The 9895-nt window shown below is 43.8% G+C and overlaps 1 long non-coding RNA gene across 1 annotated transcript; it reads left to right on the top strand.

Annotated features, from left to right (window-relative positions):
- The first annotated feature begins 6806 nt into the window (after window positions 1-6806).
- Window positions 6807-8590, top strand: LOC122983187. Its single transcript, XR_006403615.1, has 2 exons — window positions 6807-7452; window positions 8525-8590. It is a non-coding gene; the product is annotated as an uncharacterized LOC122983187 (long non-coding RNA).
- Window positions 8591-9895: the final 1305 nt, after the last annotated feature.

Raw genomic sequence — 9895 nt, 5'->3', positions numbered from 1 at the left:
CTGCTTTGTCCATGGAGGAGGCCAGGGAGGCTCTTAAGCCGTGTCCGGGATCGGCTTCACAAGGCTCCCGTACGGACAGGAGTCACAAGCGCTGTGTGTGGCGCGTGATTCCTGTGTCGGATCGCTCGATTTGTCGCTGAAATCCAGGTATAATGCCGTGTAGGTGACGTGACGATGCAGCTGTAAAGCTGTAAGGTGACGTGGGGGAACTCCGTGCAGGTGGAGGGCGAGTCGATATCGCGCGTAAACAAGTTGAAAGTCGAGATGTCGTGTGTCAAGTGACTCAAGTGACTGGACATCTGGTGGCCTCATCTTATATGTCTGACAGTCCCGCCCACATTCCTGCATTAGCATTTAGCATTAGCATGCACACCTGAGGGGGGGGGGGGGGGGTGGACATAATACTCTGTGCTTGAAAATGTCAAATAAAGTTAAATGTGTTTCTTTGTTTTTATTTTGATTACTCATAGTTTTGAAAAGAAAAACTTGATTTATCAAAGGTAAATGGTGACTAACTAAAGCTGAGTCTTTCAGCATATAAGGTGATCCCCCCCCCCCCCTGCCACTTGGCAAGGAGGCCACTGTCAGCCGTTGGCAGCAGTAGGAGAACTTTCTGGCCCTCCTGGAAAACTCTCCATCTAGAAGCCGTGTCATACCTCTGCTTCTGTCGCTCCTGTGCTTGGCCCAGATTACCATTGGCCAGTTCTTGAAATTGGTCCAGTTTGTCTCTCATCTTCAGGACGTATGAGAGCTCACTGCACTGCTGTTGTGGCATGGGGCCCTCCCAGGCCTCCTTCAAGACATCCATTGGACCCCTCACTGAATGTCCATACAGCAGCTGAAAAGGTGAAAACCCAGTTGATGATTGTGGGACTTCTCTATACGCAAACAACAAGAACGGAAGCCACTGGTTCCAGTCTGACCCTGAATCATTCACAAATTTCCTCAGCATGGACTTAAGAGTCTTATTAAAGCGCTCAACGAGGCCATCTGTCTGGGGATGGTAGGGACTGGTCTTCACACCCTGAATCCCCAGCAGCCTGTACACCTCCTTCAACAGGCTTGAAGTGAAATTGGTGCCTTGGTCAGTGATGATCTCCTTTGGGATTCCAACTCTGGAGAACAGCTGAATGAGGCAGTTGACAATCTGGCGGGCCTTAATCTTCTTCAAAGGAAAGGCTTCAGGATATCTTGTAGCATAATCGCAGACTACCAATATGTACTTGTGGCCTGCACTACTCCTTTCTAGTGGGCCTACAATGTCCATGGCAATACGGGAAAAGGGCGTATCAATGATGGGCATGCTTATCAGGGGAGCCCTATCTCCTTTCCTGCCCGGAGCTGTTAACTGACACTGTGGACAAGACTGACAATATTTTACTGTGTCAGCATACTGCTGGGGCCGATAGAAACGAGGAACCATCCTAGAAAATGTTTTTGCCTGTCCTAAGTGTCCTGCCCAAGGGATTGAATGGCTCAGGTTAAGGACTGTGGGCCTCAAACTCTGGGGAATGACTAGCTGATCACCAGTCTGACTACGACGATACAACATGTCTCCCTTGACCACAAATGCTTCCCTTTCTCTCCCCGTCACCTGGGTTGACTCGGGCACACATCTAGAAAACAAAGTTGTAAGGGTGGGGTCTTGTCTCTGCAACTTAGCAATGTCACTAGAAATGGCAAAAAGGTCCGACTGTAAAGGCTCAGACACATGCTCAGCTACCTTTGTCCCCCTCACTCTGTCCTGTCTCCTCTGGCTCCTGCTCTTCCTCTCCTTAAGCTGTTTGGTGTGCTCAACCCCAGGCACTTCCTCCTTTGCAAACGGTAACTCCTCCCATGCCACTGTTGAACTAGCCTGTTCCTGCTTACTTTTGGACCTGGTGACCGCTAGCAAACTTTCACTGGTGCAACTAGCCCTAGCCTCACGAGACTGCTTAGCTATCAATTCAGCAAGGATGGGAAGATCACAGCCTAACACAACCTGATAGGGCAGTTGCTCAAATACCCCTACTGACAGCAAGTAGAGTTGGCCTTCAACCTGGATAGCTACCTTAGCTATGGGGTAACCTACTTTGTCACCATGAACACAGAAAACATCCACTGTCCCTCCACAATAAACAACATCCCTAGGGAGACTATCCTGTCTGACTAGGGTGCGATTACTTCCTGAATCTAGAAGAGCTACGCAGGGTCTGTCTTCAATTAACACACCTATTGTAAGCTCCTCACATTGACCTTCTGAGACCTCCTCCCTCCCCGGCTCACTGACCAGTAACTTGGGAGCAAAACACATGTAGTTTTTACTAACATGGCCCTTAGGACACTCTGCCTTAAAATGACCTGTCTGACCACAAGAGTGACACACTAAGAGGGCTTTGTTTCTAGGCTCAAATTTAGCTGAATTTGAGGGGAAGGAACTATGTCTTGTGTTTCTGGCTCTAAGGTCACTCCCACCAATAGGCTTACCCAAGGGTGTGGGTGGGTGGGACTTGGCTGAGAGGTACTCTTTTGATGGACGGCGGGCAGCCAGGAAAGCTTCAGCCAATTCTGCTGCTTCTTTGGAGGTCTTTGGGTTCCGTTCTTTAATCCAGGTGCGAAGCTCAGGATTCAGGACTTTGAGGAACTGCTCCATGATAATGGTATCTCCAATTTGTTCCTTTGTCTTTTCTTTGGGAGCCATCCACTTGTCATACAAGTCCTTAAGGCGGACCTGCAGCTCTCTAGGTGTCTCCTCTTCTGCCGGCACACTGGAACGGAACCTCACTCGATAGGTCTCTGCACTGATTTCAAACTTCTTCAAAACAGCACACTTTACTTTTGCATAATCCATGGTGTCATCAATGTCCATAGCTACATAAGCAGAACGAGCTCGACCGGTTAGCAGTGGAGCCAGGTGAAGAGCCCACTCTCCCTGAGGCCACTGACAGGCATGAGCAATTCTTTCAAAGGTGATTAAGTAATGTTCAATGTCCTCACCTTCACTGTGTGGCTGCATTTTGGGGCTTTTCCAGCCAGGAAGCCTCACCAGACCGGAATGCTGTCCTCCATTAGCCAACTGTGTTAGATCAACCTCAGGCCTGCCTTGGATTGCTGGGATGTGAGGAGGCTCGGCTGTAAGCTCTACAGAGGGGGCGGATGGGGTTGCTGAATCTCCCATCAGCTGCTGACGATCCTGGCGGTCCTGTTGCACCTCATGTTGGAGCTGGGCAAACTGGTGCTGGATTCGCTTCCACCTCTCCTCCTGTCGCTTGCGCTCCTGATCTATCCTGACATCGCTGTCAGCCTGCTGTTGCATCAGACATCGTAGAAGACTTGTCAGTTCAGCCATACTTTCTTTCTCCTGGGCTTGACCACCTGCTGCCCCCTGCTGGTCACAGACATCTTGAGACACTTCTGGAAGACACTCAGTTGCTTGAGGTTTCTTTTGTCTGGTTGACATTTTCTTCGCTGCCTCCTACTGGCCTGGATCCCACCACTGCCACCAAATGTGGTGTAGCCTGACCGGAGTGGCTGGTCACTTGGTAGGAGGCAGACACAGGAAACCTTATCCAGGTATCACAAGGTGGTTTATTTACAAGAAAAAGTGGCACCATGCTACACATGTAACAAAACAACAAAAAACAAAAAAACAACTAAATAGTTAACTTGGCCTAACTGATCAAAACTCAACTCATATCAACTGAACTTATATTAACTTATCATCATGTGCACACAGCTACACACTGATGTACTAACCCCCCGACAGCCAAAAAGCAACTGCTTAAATAGACCCTTCCATCAGCAGTCCATCAGAGTCAATCTGGGCTGTACCATTGCTGCAGGTGCATCCCATGTCTCTGCTAAAACAGGTCAGAGATAAAGTTATTCACTCTTACCAACCTCCATGGTGAAACACTTCATCATAGCTCACCACACAACACACTTCCAACCATACATACACTGATCAAAGTCACAGTAAATAACTCACTTAACATAATTAACTACCACCCCCGCCACATTATCCAACCCAGTGACATCACCAATGATGTCACCCAGTGTATAAATACAGGCCATTGTTGGGTGCCTCCTCCTTTTGTCTGTGGAGCACATGGTGAGTATGGTAAGTAACACAGAAAGAATAGGATTGAATTATCTTAACCCAATAAACAATAACTAAACTTAACAATACTTGTCGGTGTTTTACTTGAACCAAAAATGTTGCTGGTATGTGAACTGTAACCAGACATAATGCAAACCACAAACAAACCCGGGATAGTATGTGTCTGCAAGTTACAGATTGATCATAAACATGTGGCTAAACAAACAATTACCAAGCATGGTTAAATGTGTGAGCTATGTGGCATTGATGGTGAAAGTAGGGACAAATGGTGTATTCTCACCCACTTTGTCACATACAGTTATATGGGTACACTTTGTAAATATTTGTGCATTATATGATAACCTAAAGACTTTTCTTATTGTTAAAGTAGAAGCTCTGTACAGAAAACAATGAAGTGGAGGTGCTTTAACTGTCTCTGTGTGTATGAAACACAGTTATGACTGAAGTCAATTTTTGAATGAAAGACATAACATGGGGCTGTCTGAAACCTACCTCACAATCTGTGGGCCTCTGTTCAGCTGTCTGTGTGCCTCTAACACACATGTAAACTTCCACCATTCCCCCACAGGCTGGTGCAGCGGAGCAGGAGCCATGTCAGATGTTTAGCACCACCCGATGGTCACTGCCTAGATGACACACAGGCAACAATTTAGAAAGAAAAGTACAGCCTCTTGACATCTTATCAAGTTTGTATAAGCTACAATCATAGGTGGAAGAATGGTAAATGGACTGTACTTGTATAGCTCCTTTCTAGTCTTCCAACCACTCAAAGTGCTTTTTACACTATGAATCACATTCACACACATTCACACGCTGAATGGGTACAGGGGCGACCATGCAAGGTCCCCACCTGCCCATCAGAGGAAGCTAACCATTCACACACATTCATACACTGATGGTTCAGCCATCAGGACCAATTTGGGGTTAAGTGTCTTGCCCAAGGACACATCGACATGTGGACTGGAGGAGCCGGGAATCGAACCGCCGATCTTCCGATTAGTGGACGACCCGCTCTACCTCCTGAACCACAGCCGATCTGAAGTAATCAGATCCTTTACTGCACTAAACGTAGTGATAGATCAAACACAATACCAACAGAAAAAGGGCATGTAAACTCCATCTACTCTAATAGATCAACTTAGAAAAGATCCCACAACATGATTTTGTGGTCACGTCATGTGATACCTGTGTGTGATACGTACAGCTCAGCTGACCATCAGACTGAACACTAGTGGGTTATTTCATGAGATATTATCATCAATGGAAGGAAAAACTTCAGGCACTGATGAATGGAGCAGGAACAAAAACACTAGGATTCAATTAAAAGCCTTTATTCAAAACACGGCTCCTTACAATAAAACATGATCTGTTTCAACTTTAAAGGTCCAAAAGACTGAACAAAAAACAAGCAAACATGAACATATGATTATGCAAGAATGTCAGTTTGTCAGAATGAGACTGAAGCACAGGGCTGTCTATAAAGCCAAGTGTCCAGTTAGCTCTCCTCACTGACATGTTAATGAGTCTTTAAAGTCTCAGTGTCTCGTCAGCGGTGGTTCAGAGGTTGTTGTTCTTTTCTTTTTGTGAAGAAGACTTTCTTGAGGAAAATAGCAGGACGAGTAAGTACTGATTCATTTTCACTACTTGATTTTTTAATTTGTGTTTTCTGCTTGATTTGTGACATTTGTGACAAATTAAAATCTAAATTCAGTCCTCCAGAGAGATAATACTTTTTATTGCTGTGTTCATATCAGAGCGTGTGTTTCTGTATTTGGAGAAGTTTACCGATGCTATGGCTGTGCTAGGCTGGAAAGTCAATACTTGTTGCAAAGAAGATAATTTAAGCTTTAATTTGATGCTGAACATGTTTGATTTAAAGCAGGTTTAACAGAAATACAGGAGGATAGGTACAATTATAAATGTAGGTTGGCTGAGGGTCTTTTGAAAACAGCTAAATGTAAACGTCATTCAGCAGCGTGCTGCTAGACACCAGAAAGTCTCAAATGAACAATGTTGGAGTCGGATCATGTGAACCTGAAAGACCAGGTTAACTCTAGAGAACATATGGCTGCTAATAATAGATGAATGCAGAACTGTGTAACAATATACATTAAATACAAACAACAATACATAACTTAATTCAATCAATTAACATCAATACGTCAACAGTGAACAAATAAATACATGAAATAGAAATATTTACAAAGCTGTGTGAAAAAAGAAATGAAGACACAAGGAGAAATATATACTAACATAAACAAACAACACTGAGGAGTCTCAGTATAATATATAATTAATATTATTAATAATATACAATATAATTACTATATATAATGTTACAATTAAAATGGCAGGCTTATATCTTTACACAAAGAGATAATACTAATACTACTACTAATAATAATATAGATATAATTATACTATAGATAATGTACAGACATGTATAGATAACAATGCTACTCATTGTCACTGGTGCCTCGGCTGGTGTTACTGGGGGAACAGCTGCTTGGTACTGGGCAGAAGATATTTTGCTGATGTGTACAACCTGATAGTTTGTTTGTTTGGTGGCTTTTAACAGGATTTAAAAAGGCAATTGTAGAGAAAAGATTGGCATTACTAAATGACTGGGCTGTTTCTGTGGAAAGCTAATTAGGGATATTGAAAAAAATATATATAAACATTAACAGCTGGTTAAAAAGTAACACAAATGATTTTATTATCAATTTTCAATGTTTTATCTGCTATAATTTATTATGTATGAATATAGCATCTTCCTAAATTGCATTATAATTAGTGTTATGATTTTAGTTCATTTTCAGTTGTTCCCTGTCTTGCTGCTTCAGACTGCGTTTTCCTGATTCACGTCCGCAGCGGGCCTACGGTGGCCGGCGTGAATGTGGGACTAGCCCCTCTCTCACAATCATGGATGTATAATAAGAGCTCTTATAATACATCTATGCTCACAATGCAATGTGTGTTGTACGTGGGAAGATATGAGTGTTCATGTGTTCAATGTAGATGTAGATGTGATGACATGTGGGGCAGACAGCCCGCCGCCCCGCAGCAGCGTCATTTGAAATATTTTAAATGACGCTGCAGTGCGGCTACAGCGCGAGCTTGAAATTTACAGTCGGCAACAGAGGGGAGACTTTCCTCCAACGCTAGCAAACTTGAATGAATTAAGTGGATTTCATAACCAAGCACAGGGTACAAAGCCTTTATTTGGAGGAGAAACTGGATTTAAAGCGCCTCGGAGCCCAGCAGCCACGGAGTACTGTCATCACTCAAACTGCTGGTTAAATTAACCGCGGGAGGAAAAACCGCCATGCTGCCCTTTTCTGAGCCGTCAGCTGGTAAGTGAAAGTATATTTTGGTGGTTCTGGTCCGTGCATTGGCCATATTGTTGTGCTGGATCGATTGATGTAGATGGTGACGAGTGTCAGTGTGTCCGTGCTTATCTACTGAGGTTGTTGTCATAAAATTGTTGTCACAGAATAGATTAGTATCCTTAAAAAGTTGTCTTTGCACTTCGTTGTAGTGTCGAGCTCTTTGCTGTTCGTTCATGGCCATGTAGGCTGATTTGTTCTGAGCTTGGCTGTGTCGGCTTATGACGATATAATATCGCATTATTAATGAATCAATATTTCAGAGAGGTTGTGCTTCAGTGATGCGTTCAGGCGCCTCGTTCCTGAACGCATCACTGTCGTGAGTCAACCAGCCAACTTCAGCTAATGCTTTCTAGAGATCGTGGCTTTTCCCAAACTGAATAAATACAACACATATAGACACAAAACTGCTTTGCTAGCTCAATCTCGTTGTAACTAAGATATTCGTTGAGAAAAATATTTTTTCCATGGACAGATTTAGCTACTACGTCCGCAAACTTCACATATATTTGTAAGCTAGTAGCGCCACAGCACCGGCACAGCTGATGGAGGATGCTGGAGTGGAAGCTGAGATAAACTCTCAACTGAAGGGAAAATGGTTAAGTTTAGCTGTGTGTGGGGGAGCCAGATAATGATGAAGAGTGAAGAAGGGTTCAGGTTTTTCTGTGTGTGTGTGTGTAACTCGTCTCAGTCTCAGAGTTCAATCCACCCAGTAAAGGGTCCGTTTTGTTTTCCCCACAACCCCTAATCAGTTCAGTTCAATCCACTTTCACAAACATTAACTCAAAACTCCACTCCGGGTTTTCACCGCAGATCCCCCACAAAACAAAACAAATCAAAGACACTAGCAAAGCCACACATAATATTTTTAGTGATAAGGCTTTTTTCATTTGAACACGGCAAGGTGTGCTGTTCTAAATGTCTAGTTGACCAATCAGATTGCTCGGTGGGAACTACGTGTTGTGTAATTCAGGCTTGTGACAGTGGTGATGTAACTTGTGTAATTTCTCTCTCTCTCTTCCTCTGTTTATGTGTACAGGACCTGCTAGAAGCCACTTTGTTGTTAAAAGTGTTTTGTGGAGCCATGCATGGACCCATAACATGTTAAAAACACATCAGTAGCAAGAGCAAGTACTGTAGTTTTCCTGGTATGTAGCCTATCTATTGAAGTAGTTGTTGCCCCACCAATTTTTTAAAAACACCACTGCTCATGCCAATGTGTTGCTCAGTTCTCAATCGTTGGTGATTCCACTGTCTGACAAACTCAAGGCAAGATTGCTGGATTCTTCTGAGATAAACATAATGTAATGCTCAGACTTGCACTTCATTATTTGAATCAAGAATTCCTACACTCTCCATGTATTGAAATAGTTGTCAGTAGAAGTCAGAGACAACTCTATTGCCATCCGCCCACAGCCTCTCAATCTGTTGATTATGAACACTTCTAGCAGCTATATAACTCTCCCGGTCCGCACCCCTGTTCTCAATCATAAACCTTGCCACATCTACATTTTCTCCCACTCTGTCCCCTCTGACTCTGAGTGGCAAACCAAACTGAGATACACCATTGCAGAAAAAAGAGAGAACAGTTGAAGCACGCTTGTTTGTGCAACGTTCCAAATAAACGACTGTAGCCATCAATGCATCCATGGAAAACAAATCTCCAGGCGATCAGTTTGTGATTGGAGTCAATGTGCCTGTAATGAAAATGGAGAACAAGGTTAAAGTGACTACAGAACACATATACAACTGCACGGTTGGTCTTCATCTAGAGACTGATCAGCCTACTACGCTGTTTTATCTCTGTTGTATATAGTAATGGGTGTAGCCGTCTGTCCGTGTGTTAGCATTGTGGCCGGATTTGCACAAAGCTTTGTAGAAGGTTCATTGTAGGTCAACTGAGAATTGATTAAATTTCCACAATCATCCACCAAATGGGGGCGCTGTAACCCTGACCAATCACTAAAAGGCGTAACTTCCGAACGCATTTCACGTAACACCACAAAACTTTGTAGAAAGGTTGGACATGGGCCGAGGAAGAACTGATCAACTTTCCACCTGGATTGTCCTTAAATGGATATTTCACTTTCGTAGAACTTGTCAAAATTCAGCAGTCTTACCTCTATCAAAGTGCATCTACAAGTAAGCTAGTGATCACTGCTGTCCTTGTTGTCTGCCCTCAACACCACCATTTCTCCCAGGTGTCAGGCTCCTCATTCACTTCCATTCATTTTAGGGACCTAGTCTAAATATTATACTGGTGGTGTTGAAAACAGATAACGGGGACAGCAATGGTCACAAACTTACCCTTCGATTGCTTTAGATGTGGGTAAGACTACTGAATTTTGGTGGAGGTGGAGTGGGGGACAGAGGAGGACGGGTGCCTGCTGTCCTCTGCATCTCTTACATT

This window comes from Thunnus albacares, chromosome 5 (genome assembly GCF_914725855.1).
Source record: "Thunnus albacares chromosome 5, fThuAlb1.1, whole genome shotgun sequence".
Taxonomy (NCBI): domain Eukaryota; kingdom Metazoa; phylum Chordata; class Actinopteri; order Scombriformes; family Scombridae; genus Thunnus; species Thunnus albacares.
This window is presented reverse-complemented; position numbering and strand designations above follow the sequence as displayed.